General features: G+C 47.6%; 10 non-coding genes across 10 annotated transcripts; all 10 read right to left on the bottom strand.

The window, feature by feature from the left end:
* Positions 1–247: 247 nt before the first annotated feature.
* On the bottom strand, positions 248–320 carry trnav-uac (transfer RNA valine (anticodon UAC)). Its single transcript has one exon. It is a non-coding gene; the product is annotated as a tRNA-Val (tRNA).
* Positions 321–1,491: 1,171 nt separating this feature from the next.
* trnav-uac (transfer RNA valine (anticodon UAC)) lies at positions 1,492–1,564 on the bottom strand. Its single transcript has one exon. It is a non-coding gene; the product is annotated as a tRNA-Val (tRNA).
* A 1,171-nt stretch (positions 1,565–2,735) lies between these two features.
* trnav-uac (transfer RNA valine (anticodon UAC)) lies at positions 2,736–2,808 on the bottom strand. Its single transcript has one exon. It is a non-coding gene; the product is annotated as a tRNA-Val (tRNA).
* A 3,658-nt stretch (positions 2,809–6,466) lies between these two features.
* trnav-uac (transfer RNA valine (anticodon UAC)) lies at positions 6,467–6,539 on the bottom strand. The gene has a single exon. It is a non-coding gene; the product is annotated as a tRNA-Val (tRNA).
* Positions 6,540–7,710: 1,171 nt separating this feature from the next.
* On the bottom strand, positions 7,711–7,783 carry trnav-uac (transfer RNA valine (anticodon UAC)). Its single transcript has one exon. It is a non-coding gene; the product is annotated as a tRNA-Val (tRNA).
* A 2,415-nt stretch (positions 7,784–10,198) lies between these two features.
* Positions 10,199–10,271, bottom strand: trnav-uac (transfer RNA valine (anticodon UAC)). Its single transcript has one exon. It is a non-coding gene; the product is annotated as a tRNA-Val (tRNA).
* A 2,415-nt stretch (positions 10,272–12,686) lies between these two features.
* On the bottom strand, positions 12,687–12,759 carry trnav-uac (transfer RNA valine (anticodon UAC)). Its single transcript has one exon. It is a non-coding gene; the product is annotated as a tRNA-Val (tRNA).
* A 1,171-nt stretch (positions 12,760–13,930) lies between these two features.
* Positions 13,931–14,003, bottom strand: trnav-uac (transfer RNA valine (anticodon UAC)). The gene has a single exon. It is a non-coding gene; the product is annotated as a tRNA-Val (tRNA).
* Positions 14,004–15,173: 1,170 nt separating this feature from the next.
* On the bottom strand, positions 15,174–15,246 carry trnav-uac (transfer RNA valine (anticodon UAC)). Its single transcript has one exon. It is a non-coding gene; the product is annotated as a tRNA-Val (tRNA).
* Positions 15,247–16,417: 1,171 nt separating this feature from the next.
* On the bottom strand, positions 16,418–16,490 carry trnav-uac (transfer RNA valine (anticodon UAC)). Its single transcript has one exon. It is a non-coding gene; the product is annotated as a tRNA-Val (tRNA).
* Positions 16,491–16,651: the final 161 nt, after the last annotated feature.

Here is a 16,651-nt window from a genome sequence, read left to right as displayed (position 1 = left end):
TGAAAGCTGAACCCTTCAGGCATGACGGATGAATGTCCACCAGGTGTAAATGTTTTATTCTGTTTTTTTCCACATCCGAAGCCAAGCGCAGAAGGCACAACAACAGCACGGGGATGGCATGATTGCTTCCTGTGCTCGCAATTGTCTTAATAAGGCCTAACACAAAATATAGATTGTTCCCATCTACTAATGAGGTGTGATGACAGGCTTGCCCATAGTGTCAGACAAAAGACAAGAACTAAAGGCATGTTTCTGCCTGGTTTCGAACCAGGGACCTTTCGCGTGTAAGGCGAACGTGATGACCACTACACTACAGAAACCACAATTTTCCACCAAGCGTGCATGTGTCCCGCAGTGGAAATGACAGAGTTTGGTCATCTTTCCCAGGGGAAAATTTACACTGAGTGTCTTTCAGCAAAACAATGGTGTGCTTGTTTGTGGCGTTGGTGGTATAGTGGTGAGCATAGCTGCATTCCAAGCAGTTGACCCGGGTTCGATTCCCGGCCAACGCATTGCCTTTAGCGCGTCACACCTTGCTGCTCCAAAACCTTTTCAGGTTTTTCGGCCGTAGGTTCAGAAAAAACATATTCTCTCCCCGTCGGGGAATCGAACCCCGGTCTTCCGCGTGACAGGCGGAGATACTGTCCACTATACTAACGAGGAAGCTGTGTGCAGCTGAATCTCTGCAACATGCAACAAGTAATACTGGCCCCTTCTCAATCTTCACAGAAGGTGTGTGTGTTCTTGTGCCTTTTTCATTAGGGAATGCATGGTGAGTGAGCTTGTCAGTGATGTGAAGTCCCAGAAACCTGAAACTGTGCATAGTTCTCCCTGTGCTACTGCTGAAGTGAGTCACCTCTGATCAACATGCTTCAGCCTTCTAAATGTTATGCTGTTGTCATGAGAGGCTAACAGCTCCTGTTTCTTCAAGGGGAATTAGCTCAAATGGTAGAGCGCTCGCTTAGCATGCGAGAGGTAGCGGGATCGATGCCCGCATTCTCCAACGAAGGTTTTGACTGTGTGAATGCCACTGAGAACAGCTTTAAAAACTATAAGTTTGAGTGTATAACTTCAGTGTACGTTATTTACCTGATTCACCATTTGCCTCTGCTTGACAGATGACCGTCTGAAAGCATGATATAGCAAAACAAAGAGAGGAACTTTTGGCCCGTACGGGGATCGAACCCGCGACCTTGGCGTTATTAGCACCACGCTCTAACCAACTGAGCTAACCGGCCCACAGTTGAAAGCTGAACCCTTCAGGCATGACGGATGAATGTCCACCAGGTGTAATTGTTTTATTCTGTTTTTTTCCACATCCGAAGCCAAGCGCAGAAGGCACAACAACAGCACGGGGATGGCATGATTGCTTCCTGTGCTCGCAATTGTCTTAATAAGGCCTAACACAAAATATAGATTGTTCCCATCTACTAATGAGGTGTGATGACAGGCTTGCCCATAGTGTCAGACAAAAGACAAGAACTAAAGGCATGTTTCTGCCTGGTTTCGAACCAGGGACCTTTCGCGTGTAAGGCGAACGTGATGACCACTACACTACAGAAACCACAATTTTCCACCAAGCGTGCATGTGTCCCGCAGTGGAAATGACAGAGTTTGGTCATCTTTCCCAGGGGAAAATTTACACTGAGGGTCTTTCAGCAAAACAATGGTGTGCTTGTTTGTGGCGTTGGTGGTATAGTGGTGAGCATAGCTGCCTTCCAAGCAGTTGACCCGGGTTCGATTCCCGGCCAACGCATTGCCTTTAGCGCGTCGCACCTCGCTGCTCCAAAATCTTTTCAGGTTTTTCGGCCGTAGGTTCAGAAAAAACATACTCTCTCCCCGTCGGGGAATCGAACCCCGGTCTTCCGCGTGACAGGCGGAGATACTGTCCACTATACTAACGAGGAAGCTGTGTGCAGCTGAATCTCTACAACATGCAACAGGTAATACTGGCCCCTTCTCAATCTTCACAGAAGGTGTGTGTGTTCTTGTGCCTTTTTCATTAGGGAATGCATGGTGAGTGAGCTTGTCAGTGATGTGAAGTCCCAGAAACCTGAAACTGTGCATAGTTCTCCCTGTGCTACTGCTGAAGTGAGTCACCTCTGATCAACATGCTTCAGCCTTCTAAATGTTATGCTGTTGTCATGAGAGGCTAACAGCTCCTGTTTCTTCAAGGGGAATTAGCTCAAATGGTAGAGCGCTCGCTTAGCATGCGAGAGGTAGCGGGATCGATGCCCGCATTCTCCAACGAAGGTTTTGACTGTGTGAATGCCACTGAGAACAGCTTTAAAAACTATAAGTTTGAGTGTATAACTTCAGTGTACGTTATTTACCTGATTCACCATTTGCCTCTGCTTGACAGATGACCGTCTGAAAGCATGATATAGCAAAACAAAGAGAGGAACTTTTGGCCCGTACGGGGATCGAACCCGCGACCTTGGCGTTATTAGCACCACGCTCTAACCAACTGAGCTAACCGGCCCACAGTTGATAGCGGAACCCTTCAGGCATGACGGATGAATGTCCACCAGGTGTAATTGTTTTATTCTGTTTTTTTCCACATCCGAAGGCAAGCGCAGAAGGCACAACAACAGCACGGGGATGGCATGATTGCTTACTGTGCTCGCAATTGTCTTAATAAGGCCTAACACAAAATATAGATTGTTCCCATCTACTAATGAGGTGTGATGACAGGCTTGCCCATAGTGTCAGACAAAAGACAAGAACTAAAGGCATGTTTCTGCCTGGTTTCGAACCAGGGACCTTTCGCGTGTAAGGCGAACGTGATGACCACTACACTACAGAAACCACAATTTTCCACCAAGCGTGCATGTGTCCCGCAGTGGAAATGACAGAGTTTGGTCATCTTTCCCAGGGGAAAATTTGCACTGAGGGTCTTTCAGCAAAACAATGGTGTGCTTGTTTGTGGCGTTGGTGGTATAGTGGTGAGCATAGCTGCCTTCCAAGCAGTTGACCCGGGTTCGATTCCCGGCCAATGCATTGCATTTAGCACGTCGCACCTCGCTGCTCCAAAACCTTTTCAGGTTTTTCGGCCGTAGGTTCAGAAAAAACATACTCTCTCCCCGTCGGGGAATCGAACCCCGGTCTTCCGCGTGACAGGCGGAGATACTGTCCACTATACTAACGAGGAAGCTGTGTGCAGCTGAATCTCTGCAACATGCAACAGGTAATACTGGGCCCTTCTCAATCTTCACAGAAGGTGTGTTCGTTCTTGTGCATTTTTCATTAGGGAATGCATGGTGAGTGAGCTTGTCAGTGATGTGAAGTCCCAGAAACCTGAAACTGTGCATAGTTCTCCCTGTGCTACTGCTGAAGTGAGTCACCTCTGAGCAACATGCTTCAGCCTTCTAAATGTTATGCTGTTGTCATGAGAGGCTAACAGCTCCTGTTTCTTCAAGGGGAATTAGCTCAAATGGTAGAGCGCTCGCTTAGCATGCGAGAGGTAGCGGGATCGATGCCCGCATTCTCCAACGAAGGTTTTGACTGTGTGAATGCCACTGAGAACAGCTTTAAAAACTATAAGTTTGAGTGTATAACTTCAGTGTACGTTATTTACCTGATTCACCATTTGCCTCTGCTTGACAGATGACCGTCTGAAAGCATGATATAGCAAAACAAAGAGAAGAATTTTTGGCCCGTACGGGGATCGAACCCGCGACCTTGGCGTTATTAGCACCACGCTCTAACCAACTGAGCTAACCTGCCCACAGTTGATAGCGGAACCCTTCAGGCATGACGGATGAATGTCCACAAGGTGTAATTGTTTTATTCTGTTTTTTTCCACATCCGAAGCCAAGCGCAGAAGGCACAACAACAGCACGGGGATGGCATGATTGCTTCCTGTGCTCGCAATTGTCTTAATAAGGCCTAACACAAAATATAGATTGTTCCCATCTACTAATGAGGTGTGATGACAGGCTTGCCCATAGTGTCAGACAAAAGATAAGAACTAAAGGCATGTTTCTGCCTGGTTTTGAACCAGGGACCTTTCGCGTGTAAGGCGAACGTGATGACCACTACACTACAGAAACCACAATTTTCCACCAAGCGTGCATGTGTCCCGCAGTGGAAATGTCAGAGTTTGGTCATCTTTCCCAGGGGAAAATTTACACTGAGGGTCTTTCAGCAAAACAATGGTGTGCTTGTTTGTGGCGTTGGTGGTATAGTGGTGAGCATAGCTGCCTTCCAAGCAGTTGACCCGGGTTCGATTCCCGGCCAACGCATTGCCTTTAGCGCGTCGCACCTCGCTGCTCCAAAATCTTTTCAGGTTTTTCGGCCGGAGGTTCAGAAAAAACATACTCTCTCCCCGTCGGGGAATCGAACCCCGGTCTTCCGTGTGACAGGCGGAGATACTGTCCACTATACTAACGAGGAAGCTGTGTGCAGCTGAATCTCTGCAACATGCAACAGGTAATACTGGCCCCTTCTCAATCTTCACAGAAGGTGTGTGTGTTCTTGTGCCTTTTTCATTAGGGAATGCATGGTGAGTGAGCTTGTCAGTGATGTGAAGTCCCAGAAACCTGAAACTGTGCATAGTTCTCCCTGTGCTACTGCTGAAGTGAGTCACCTCTGATCAACATGCTTCAGCCTTCTAAATGTTATGCTGTTGTCATGAGAGGCTAACAGCTCCTGTTTCTTCAAGGGGAATTAGCTCAAATGGTAGAGCGCTCGCTTAGCATGCGAGAGGTAGCGGGATCGATGCCCGCATTCTCCAACGAAGGTTTTGACTGTGTGAATGCCACTGAGAACAGCCTTAAAAACTATAAGTTTGAGTGTATAACTTCAGTGTACGTTATTTACCTGATTCACCATTTGCCTCTGCTTGACAGATGACCGTCTGAAAGCATGATATAGCAAAACAAAGAGAAGAACTTTTGGCCCGTACGGGGATCGAACCCGCGACCTTGGCGTTATTAGCACCACGCTCTAACCAACTGAGCTAACCGGCCCACAGTTGTTGGCGGAACCCTTCAGGCATGACGGATGAATGTCCACAAGGTGTAATTGTTTTATTCTGTTTTTTTCCACATCCGAAGCCAAGCGCAGAAGGCACAACAACAGCACGGGGATGGCATGATTGCTTCCTGTGCTCGCAATTGTCTTAATAAGGCCTAACACAAAATATAGATTGTTCCCATCTACTAATGAGGTGTGATGACAGGCTTGCCCATAGTGTCAGACAAAAGACAAGAACTAAAGGCATGTTTCTGCCTGGTTTCGAACCAGGGACCTTTCGCGTGTAAGGCGAATGTGATGACCACTACACTACAGAAACCACAATTTTCCACCAAGCGTGCATGTGTCCCGCAGTGGAAATGACAGAGTTTGGTCATCTTTCCCAGGGGAAAATTTGCACTGAGGGTCTTTCAGCAAAACAATGGTGTGCTTGTTTGTGGCGTTGGTGGTATAGTGGTGAGCATAGCTGCCTTCCAAGCAGTTGACCCGGGTTCGATTCCCGGCCAATGCATTGCATTTAGCACGTCGCACCTTGCTGCTCCAAAACCTTTTCAGGTTTTTCGGCCGTAGGTTCAGAAAAAACATACTCTCTCCCCGCCGGGGAATCGAACCCCGGTCTTCCGCGTGACAGGCGGAGATACTGTCCACTATACTAACGAGGAAGCTGTGTGCAGCTGAATCTCTGCAACATGCAACAGGTAATACTGGCCCCTTCTCAATCTTCACAGAAGGTGTGTGTGTTCTTGTGCATTTTTCATTTGGGAATGCATGGTGAGTGAGCTTGTCAGTGATGTGAAGTCCCAGAAACCTGAAACTGTGCATAGTTCTCCCTGTGCTACTGCTGAAGTGAGTCACCTCTGAGCAACATGCTTCAGCCTTCTAAATGTTATGCTGTTGTCATGAGAGGCTAACAGCTCCTGTTTCTTCAAGGGGAATTAGCTCAAATGGTAGAGCGCTCGCTTAGCATGCGAGAGGTAGCGGGATCGATGCCCGCATTCTCCAACGAAGGTTTTGACTGTGTGAATGCCACTGAGAACAGCTTTAAAAACTATAAGTTTGAGTGTATAACTTCAGTGTACGTTATTTACCTGATTCACCATTTGCCTCTGCTTGACAGATGACCGTCTGAAAGCATGATATAGCAAAACAAAGAGAAGAATTTTTGGCCCGTACGGGGATCGAACCCGCGACCTTGGCGTTATTAGCACCACGCTCTAACCAACTGAGCTAACCGGCCCACAGTTGAAAGCGGAACCCTTCAGGCATGACGGATGAATGTCCACCAGGTGTAATTGTTTTATTCTGTTTTTTCCACATCCGAAGCCAAGCGCAGAAGGCACAACAACAGCACGGGGATGGCATGATTGCTTCCTGTGCTCGCAATTGTCTTAATAAGGCCTAACACAAAATATAGATTGTTCCCATCTACTAATGAGGTGTGATGACAGGCTTGCCCATAGTGTCAGACAAAAGACAAGAACTAAAGGCATGTTTCTGCCTGGTTTCGAACCAGGGACCTTTCGCGTGTAAGGCGAACGTGATGACCACTACACTACAGAAACCACAATTTTCCACCAAGCGTGCATGTGTCCCGCAGTGGAAATGACAGAGTTTGGTCATCTTTCCCAGGGCAAAATTTACACTGAGTGTCTTTCAGCAAAACAATGGTGTGCTTGTTTGTGGCGTTGGTGGTATAGTGGTGAGCATAGCTGCCTTCCAAGCAGTTGACCCGGGTTCGATTCCCGGCCAGCGCATTGCCTTTAGCGCGTCGCACCTTGCTGCTCCAAAACCTTTTCAGGTTTTTCGGCCGTAGGTTCAGAAAAAACATATTCTCTCCCCGTCGGGGAATCGAACCCCGGTCTTCCGCGTGACAGGCGGAGATACTGTCCACTATACTAACGAGGAAGCTGTGTGCAGCTGAATCTCTGCAACATGCAACAGGTAATACTGGCCCCTTCTCAATCTTCACAGAAGGTGTGTGTGTTCTTGTGCCTTTTTCATTAGGGAATGCATGGTGAGTGAGCTTGTCAGTGATGTGAAGTCCCAGAAACCTGAAACTGTGCATAGTTCTCCCTGTGCTACTGCTGAAGTGAGTCACCTCTGATCAACATGCTTCAGCCTTCTAAATGTTATGCTGTTGTCATGAGAGGCTAACAGCTCCTGTTTCTTCAAGGGGAATTAGCTCAAATGGTAGAGCGCTCGCTTAGCATGCGAGAGGTAGCGGGATCGATGCCCGCATTCTCCAACGAAGGTTTTGACTGTGTGAATGCCACTGAGAACAGCTTTAAAAACTATAAGTTTGAGTGTATAACTTCAGTGTACGTTATTTACCTGATTCACCATTTGCCTCTGCTTGACAGATGACCATCTGAAAGCATGATATGGCAAAACAAAGAGAAGAACTTTTGGCCCGTACAGGGATCGAACCCGCGACCTTGGCGTTATTAGCACCACGCTCTAACCAACTGAGCTAACCGGCCCACAGATGATAGCAGAACCCTTCAGGCATGACGGATGAATGTCCACCAGGTGTAATTGTTTTATTCTGTTTTTTTCCACATCCGAAGCCAAGCGCAGAAGGCACAACAACAGCACGGGGATGGCATGATTGCTTCCTGTGCTCGCAATTGTCTTAATAAGGCCTAACACAAAATATAGATTGTTCCCATCTACTAATGAGGTGTGATGACAGGCTTGCCCATAGTGTCAGACAAAAGACAAGAACTAAAGGCATGTTTCTGCCTGGTTTCGAACCAGGGACCTTTCGCGTGTAAGGCGAACGTGATGACCACTACACTACAGAAACCACAATTTTCCACCAAGCGTGCATGTGTCCCGCAGTGGAAATGACAGAGTTTGGTCATCTTTCCCAGGGGAAAATTTACACTGAGTGTCTTTCAGCAAAACAATGGTGTGCTTGTTTGTGGCGTTGGTGGTATAGTGGTGAGCATAGCTGCCTTCCAAGCAGTTGACCCGGGTTCGATTCCCGGCCAACGCATTGCCTTTAGCGCGTCACACCTTGCTGCTCCAAAACCTTTTCAGGTTTTTCGGCCGTAGGTTCAGAAAAAACATATTCTCTCCCCGTCGGGGAATCGAACCCCGGTCTTCCGCGTGACAGGCGGAGATACTGTCCACTATACTAACGAGGAAGCTGTGTGCAGCTGAATCTCTGCAACATGCAACAGGTAATACTGGCCCCTTCTCAATCTTCACAGAAGGTGTGTGTGTTCTTGTGCCTTTTTCATTAGGGAATGCATGGTGAGTGAGCTTGTCAGTGATGTGAAGTCCCAGAAACCTGAAACTGTGCATAGTTCTCCCTGTGCTACTGCTGAAGTGAGTCACCTCTGATCAACATGCTTCAGCCTTCTAAATGTTATGCTGTTGTCATGAGAGGCTAACAGCTCCTGTTTCTTCAAGGGGAATTAGCTCAAATGGTAGAGCGCTCGCTTAGCATGCGAGAGGTAGCGGGATCGATGCCCGCATTCTCCAACGAAGGTTTTGACTGTGTGAATGCCACTGAGAACAGCCTTAAAAACTATAAGTTTGAGTGTATAACTTCAGTGTACGTTATTTACCTGATTCACCATTTGCCTCTGCTTGACAGATGACCGTCTGAAAGCATGATATAGCAAAACAAAGAGAAGAACTTTTGGCCCGTACGGGGATCGAACCCGCGACCTTGGCGTTATTAGCACCACGCTCTAACCAACTGAGCTAACCGGCCCACAGTTGTTGGCGGAACCCTTCAGGCATGACGGATGAATGTCCACAAGGTGTAATTGTTTTATTCTGTTTTTTTCCACATCCGAAGCCAAGCGCAGAAGGCACAACAACAGCACGGGGATGGCATGATTGCTTCCTGTGCTCGCAATTGTCTTAATAAGGCCTAACACAAAATATAGATTGTTCCCATCTACTAATGAGGTGTGATGACAGGCTTGCCCATAGTGTCAGACAAAAGACAAGAACTAAAGGCATGTTTCTGCCTGGTTTCGAACCAGGGACCTTTCGCGTGTAAGGCGAATGTGATGACCACTACACTACAGAAACCACAATTTTCCACCAAGCGTGCATGTGTCCCGCAGTGGAAATGACAGAGTTTGGTCATCTTTCCCAGGGGAAAATTTGCACTGAGGGTCTTTCAGCAAAACAATGGTGTGCTTGTTTGTGGCGTTGATGGTATAGTGGTGAGCATAGCTGCCTTCCAAGCAGTTGACCCGGGTTCGATTCCCGGCCAACGCATTGCCTTTAGCGCGTCGCACCTTGCTGATCCAAAACCTTTTCAGGTTTTTTGGCCGTAGGTTCAGAAAAAACATATTCTCTCCCCGTCGGGGAATCGAACCCCGGTCTTCCGCGTGACAGGCGGAGATACTGTCCACTATACTAACGAGGAAGCTGTGTGCAGCTGAATCTCTGCAACATGCAACAGGTAATACTGGGCCCTTCTCAATCTTCACAGAAGGTGTGTGTGTTCTTGTGCATTTTTCATTAGGGAATGCATGGTGAGTGAGCTTGTCAGTGATGTGAAGTCCCAGAAACCTGAAACTGTGCATAGTTCTCCCTGTGCTACTGCTGAAGTGAGTCACCTCTGAGCAACATGCTTCAGCCTTCTAAATGTTATGCTGTTGTCATGAGAGGCTAACAGCTCCTGTGTCTTCAAGGGGAATTAGCTCAAATGGTAGAGCGCTCGCTTAGCATGCGAGAGGTAGCGGGATCGATGCCCGCATTCTCCAACGAAGGTTTTGACTGTGTGAATGCCACTGAGAACAGCTTTAAAAACTATAAGTTTGAGTGTATAACTTCAGTGTACGTTATTTACCTGATTCACCATTTGCCTCTGCTTGACAGATGACCGTCTGAAAGCATGATATAGCAAAACAAAGAGAAGAATTTTCGGCCCGTACGGGGATCGAACCCGCGACCTTGGCGTTATTAGCACCACGCTCTAAGCAACTGAGCTAACCGGCCCACAGTTGAAAGCAGAACCCTTCAGGCATGACGGATGAATGTCCACCAGGTGTAATTGTTTTATTCTGTTTTTTTCCACATCCGAAGCCAAGCGCAGAAGGCACAACAACAGCACGGGGATGGCATGATTGCTTCCTGTGCTCGCAATTGTCTTAATAAGGCCTAACACAAAATATAGATTGTTCCCATCTACTAATGAGGTGTGATGACAGGCTTGCCCATAGTGTCAGACAAAAGACAAGAACTAAAGGCATGTTTCTGCCTGGTTTCGAACCAGGGACCTTTCGCGTGTAAGGCGAACGTGATGACCACTACACTACAGAAACCACAATTTTCCACCAAGCGTGCATGTGTCCCGCAGTGGAAATGACAGAGTTTGGTCATCTTTCCCAGGGGAAAATTTACACTGAGTGTCTTTCAGCAAAACAATGGTGTGCTTGTTTGTGGCGTTGGTGGTATAGTGGTGAGCATAGCTGCCTTCCAAGCAGTTGACCCGGGTTCGATTCCCGGCCAACGCATTGCCTTTAGCGCGTCACACCTTGCTGCTCCAAAACCTTTTCAGGTTTTTCGGCCGTAGGTTCAGAAAAAACATATTCTCTCCCCGTCGGGGAATCGAACCCCGGTCTTCCGCGTGACAGGCGGAGATACTGTCCACTATACTAACGAGGAAGCTGTGTGCAGCTGAATCTCTGCAACATGCAACAGGTAATACTGGCCCCTTCTCAATCTTCACAGAAGGTGTGTGTGTTCTTGTGCCTTTTTCATTAGGGAATGCATGGTGAGTGAGCTTGTCAGTGATGTGAAGTCCCAGAAACCTGAAACTGTGCATAGTTCTCCCTGTGCTACTGCTGAAGTGAGTCACCTCTGATCAACATGCTTCAGCCTTCTAAATGTTATGCTGTTGTCATGAGAGGCTAACAGCTCCTGTTTCTTCAAGGGGAATTAGCTCAAATGGTAGAGCGCTCGCTTAGCATGCGAGAGGTAGCGGGATCGATGCCCGCATTCTCCAACGAAGGTTTTGACTGTGTGAATGCCACTGAGAACAGCCTTAAAAACTATAAGTTTGAGTGTATAACTTCAGTGTACGTTATTTACCTGATTCACCATTTGCCTCTGCTTGACAGATGACCGTCTGAAAGCATGATATAGCAAAACAAAGAGAAGAACTTTTGGCCCGTACGGGGATCGAACCCGCGACCTTGGCGTTATTAGCACCACGCTCTAACCAACTGAGCTAACCGGCCCACAGTTGTTGGCGGAACCCTTCAGGCATGACGGATGAATGTCCACAAGGTGTAATTGTTTTATTCTGTTTTTTTCCACATCCGAAGCCAAGCGCAGAAGGCACAACAACAGCACGGGGATGGCATGATTGCTTCCTGTGCTCGCAATTGTCTTAATAAGGCCTAACACAAAATATAGATTGTTCCCATCTACTAATGAGGTGTGATGACAGGCTTGCCCATAGTGTCAGACAAAAGACAAGAACTAAAGGCATGTTTCTGCCTGGTTTCGAACCAGGGACCTTTCGCGTGTAAGGCGAATGTGATGACCACTACACTACAGAAACCACAATTTTCCACCAAGCGTGCATGTGTCCCGCAGTGGAAATGACAGAGTTTGGTCATCTTTCCCAGGGGAAAATTTGCACTGAGGGTCTTTCAGCAAAACAATGGTGTGCTTGTTTGTGGCGTTGGTGGTATAGTGGTGAGCATAGCTGCCTTCCAAGCAGTTGACCCGGGTTCGATTCCCGGCCAACGCATTGCATTTAGCACGTCGCACCTTGCTGCTCCAAAACCTTTTCAGGTTTTTCGGCCGTAGGTTCAGAAAAAACATACTCTCTCCCCGCCGGGGAATCGAACCCCGGTCTTCCGCGTGACAGGCGGAGATACTGTCCACTATACTAACGAGGAAGCTGTGTGCAGCTGAATCTCTGCAACATGCAACAGGTAATACTGGCCCCTTCTCAATCTTCACAGAAGGTGTGTGTGTTCTTGTGCCTTTTTCATTAGGGAATGCATGGTGAGTGAGCTTGTCAGTGATGTGAAGTCCCAGAAACCTGAAACTGTGCATAGTTCTCCCTGTGCTACTGCTGAAGTGAGTCACCTCTGAGCAACATGCTTCAGCCTTCTAAATGTTATGCTGTTGTCATGAGAGGCTAACAGCTCCTGTTTCTTCAAGGGGAATTAGCTCAAATGGTAGAGCGCTCGCTTAGCATGCGAGAGGTAGCGGGATCGATGCCCGCATTCTCCAACGAAGGTTTTGACTGTGTGAATGCCACTGAGAACAGCTTTAAAAACTATAAGTTTGAGTGTATAACATCAGTGTACGTTATTTACCTGATTCACCATTTGCCTCTGCTTGACAGATGACCGTCTGAAAGCATGATATAGCAAAACAAAGAGAAGAACTTTTGGCCCGTACGGGGATCGAACCCGCGACCTTGGCGTTATTAGCACCACGCTCTAACCAACTGAGCTAACCGGCCCACAGTTGAAAGCTGAACCCTTCAGGCATGACGGATGAATGTCCACCAGGTGTAAATGTTTTATTCTGTTTTTTTCCACATCCGAAGCCAAGCGCAGAAGGCACAACAACAGCACGGGGATGGCATGATTGCTTCCTGTGCTCGCAATTGTCTTAATAAGGCCTAACACAAAATATAGATTGTTCCCATCTACTAATGAGGTGTGATGACAGGCTTGCCCATAGTGTCAGACAAAAGACAAGAACTAAAGGCATGTTTCTGCCTGGTTTCGAACCAGGGACCTTTCGCGTGTAAGGCGAACGTGATGACCACTACACTACAGAAACCACAATTTTCCACCAAGCGTGCATGTGTCCCGCAGTGGAAATGACAGAGTTTGGTCATCTTTCCCAGGGGAAAATTTACACTGAGTGTCTTTCAGCAAAACAATGGTGTGCTTGTTTGTGGCGTTGGTGGTATAGTGGTGAGCATAGCTGCCTTCCAAGCAGTTGACCCGGGTTCGATTCCCGGCCAACGCATTGCCTTTAGCGCGTCGCACCTCGCTGCTCCAAAACCTTTTCAGGTTTTTCGGCCGTAGGTTCAGAAAAAACATATTCTCTCCCCGTCGGGGAATCGAACCCCGGTCTTCCGCGTGACAGGCGGAGATACTGTCCACTATACTAACGAGGAAGCTGTGTGCAGCTGAATCTCTGCAACATGCAACAAGTAATACTGGCCCCTTCTCAATCTTCACAGAAGGTGTGTGTGTTCTTGTGCCTTTTTCATTAGGGAATGCATGGTGAGTGAGCTTGTCAGTGATGTGAAGTCCCAGAAACCTGAAACTGTGCATAGTTCTCCCTGTGCTACTGCTGAAGTGAGTCACCTCTGATCAACATGCTTCAGCCTTCTAAATGTTATGCTGTTGTCATGAGAGGCTAACAGCTCCTGTTTCTTCAAGGGGAATTAGCTCAAATGGCAGAGCGCTCGCTTAGCATGCGAGAGGTAGCGGGATCGATGCCCGCATTCTCCAACGAAGGTTTTGACTGTGTGAATGCCACTGAGAACAGCCTTAAAAACTATAAGTTTGAGTGTATAACTTCAGTGTACGTTATTTACCTGATTCACCATTTGCCTCTGCTTGACAGATGACCGTCTGAAAGCATGATATAGCAAAACAAAGAGAAGAACTTTTGGCCCGTACGGGGATCGAACCCGCGACCTTGGCGTTATTAGCACCACGCTCTAACCAACTGAGCTAACCGGCCCACAGTTGTTGGCAAAACCCTTCAGGCATGACGGATGAATGTCCACCAGGTGTAATTGTTTTATTCTGTTTTTTTCCACATCCGAAGCCAAGCGCAGAAGGCACAACAACAGCACGGGGATGGCATGATTGCTTCCTGTGCTCGCAATTGTCTTAATAAGGCCTAACACAAAATATAGATTGTTCCCATCTACTAATGAGGTGTGATGACAGGCTTGCCCATAGCGTCAGACAAAAGACAAGAACTAAAGGCATGTTTCTGCCTGGTTTCGAACCAGGGACCTTTCGCGTGTAAGGCGAACGTGATGACCACTACACTACAGAAACCACAATTTTCCACCAAGCGTGCATGTGTCCCGCAGTGGAAATGACAGAGTTTGGTCATCTTTCCCAGGGGAAAATTTGCACTGAGGGTCTTTCAGCAAAACAATGGTGTGCTTGTTTGTGGCGTTGGTGGTATAGTGGTGAGCATAGCTGCCTTCCAAGCAGTTGACCCGGGTTCGATTCCCGGCCAACGCATTGCATTTAGCACGTTGCACCTTGCTGCTCCAAAACCTTTTCAGGTTTTTCGGCCGTAGGTTCAGAAAAAACATATTCTCTCCCCGTCGGGGAATCGAACCCCGGTCTTCCGCGTGACAGGCGGAGATACTGTCCACTATACTAACGAGGAAGCTGTGTGCAGCTGAATCTCTGCAACATGCAACAGGTAATACTGGGCCCTTCTCAATCTTCACAGAAGGTGTGTGTGTTCTTGTGCATTTTTCATTTGGGAATGCATGGTGAGTGAGCTTGTCAGTGATGTGAAGTCCCAGAAACCTGAAACTGTGCATAGTTCTCCCTGTGCTACTGCTGAAGTGAGTCACCTCTGAGCAACATGCTTCAGCCTTCTAAATGTTATGCTGTTGTCATGAGAGGCTAACAGCTCCTGTTTCTTCAAGGGGAATTAGCTCAAATGGTAGAGCGCTCGCTTAGCATGCGAGAGGTAGCGGGATCGATGCCCGCATTCTCCAACGAAGGTTTTGACTGTGTGAATGCCACTGAGAACAGCTTTAAAAACTATAAGTTTGAGTGTATAACTTCAGTGTACGTTATTTACCTGATTCACCATTTGCCTCTGCTTGACAGATGACCGTCTGAAAGCATGATATAGCAAAACAAAGAGAAGAATTTTTGGCCCGTACGGGGATCGAACCCGCGACCTTGGCGTTATTAGCACCACGCTCTAACCAACTGAGCTAACCGGCCCACAGTTGAAAGCGGAACCCTTCAGGCATGACGGATGAATGTCCACCAGGTGTAATTGTTTTATTCTGTTTTTTCCACATCCGAAGCCAAGCGCAGAAGGCACAACAACAGCACGGGGATGGCATGATTGCTTCCTGTGCTCGCAATTGTCTTAATAAGGCCTAACACAAAATATAGATTGTTCCCATCTACTAATGAGGTGTGATGACAGGCTTGCCCATAGTGTCAGACAAAAGACAAGAACTAAAGGCATGTTTCTGCCTGGTTTCGAACCAGGGACCTTTCGCGTGTAAGGCGAACGTGATGACCACTACACTACAGAAACCACAATTTTCCACCAAGCGTGCATGTGTCCCGCAGTGGAAATGACAGAGTTTGGTCATCTTTCCCAGGGGAAAATTTACACTGAGGGTCTTTCAGCAAAACAATGGTGTGCTTGTTTGTGGCGTTGGTGGTATAGTGGTGAGCATAGCTGCCTTCCAAGCAGTTGACCCGGGTTCGATTCCCGGCCAACGCATTGCCTTTAGCGCGTCGCACCTCGCTGCTCCAAAATCTTTTCAGGTTTTTCGGCCGTAGGTTCAGAAAAAACATACTCTCTCCCCGTCGGGGAATCGAACCCCGGTCTTCCGCGTGACAGGCGGAGATACTGTCCACTATACTAACGAGGAAGCTGTGTGCAGCTGAATCTCTACAACATGCAACAGGTAATACTGGCCCCTTCTCAATCTTCACAGAAGGTGTGTGTGTTCTTGTGCCTTTTTCATTAGGGAATGCATGGTGAGTGAGCTTGTCAGTGATGTGAAGTCCCAGAAACCTGAAACTGTGCATAGTTCTCCCTGTGCTACTGCTGAAGTGAGTCACCTCTGATCAACATGCTTCAGCCTTCTAAATGTTATGCTGTTGTCATGAGAGGCTAACAGCTCCTGTTTCTTCAAGGGGAATTAGCTCAAATGGTAGAGCGCTCGCTTAGCATGCGAGAGGTAGCGGGATCGATGCCCGCATTCTCCAACGAAGGTTTTGACTGTGTGAATGCCACTGAGAACAGCTTTAAAAACTATAAGTTTGAGTGTATAACTTCAGTGTACGTTATTTACCTGATTCACCATTTGCCTCTGCTTGACAGATGACCGTCTGAAAGCATGATATAGCAAAACAAAGAGAAGAATTTTTGGCCCGTACGGGGATCGAACCCGCGACCTTGGCGTTATTAGCACCACGCTCTAACCAACTGAGCTAACCGGCCCACAGTTGAAAGCGGAACCCTTCAGGCATGACGGATGAATGTCCACCAGGTGTAATTGTTTTATTCTGTTTTTTTCCACATCCGAAGCCAAGCGCAGAAGGCACAACAACAGCACGGGGATGGCATGATTGCTTCCTGTGCTCGCAATTGTCTTAATAAGGCCTAACACAAAATATAGATTGTTCCCATCTACTAATGAGGTGTGATGACAGGCTTGCCCATAGTGTCAGACAAAAGACAAGAACTAAAGGCATGTTTCTGCCTGGTTTCGAACCAGGGACCTTTCGCGTGTAAGGCGAACGTGATGACCACTACACTACAGAAACCACTATTTTCCACCAAGCGTGCATGTGTCCCGCAGTGGAAATGACAGAGTTTGGTCATCTTTCCCAGGGGAAAATTTGCACTGAGGGTCTTTCAGCAAAACAATGGTGTGCTTGTTTGTGGCGTTGGTGGTATAGTGGTGAGCATAGCTGCCTTCCAAGCA

The sequence above is a fragment of the Astyanax mexicanus genome, unplaced genomic scaffold, assembly GCF_023375975.1.
Source record: "Astyanax mexicanus isolate ESR-SI-001 unplaced genomic scaffold, AstMex3_surface scaffold_34, whole genome shotgun sequence".
Taxonomy (NCBI): Eukaryota; Metazoa; Chordata; class Actinopteri; order Characiformes; family Acestrorhamphidae; genus Astyanax; species Astyanax mexicanus.
Note: the sequence above shows the minus strand (reverse complement) of the source record. Positions and strands in the feature narration are given on the sequence as shown.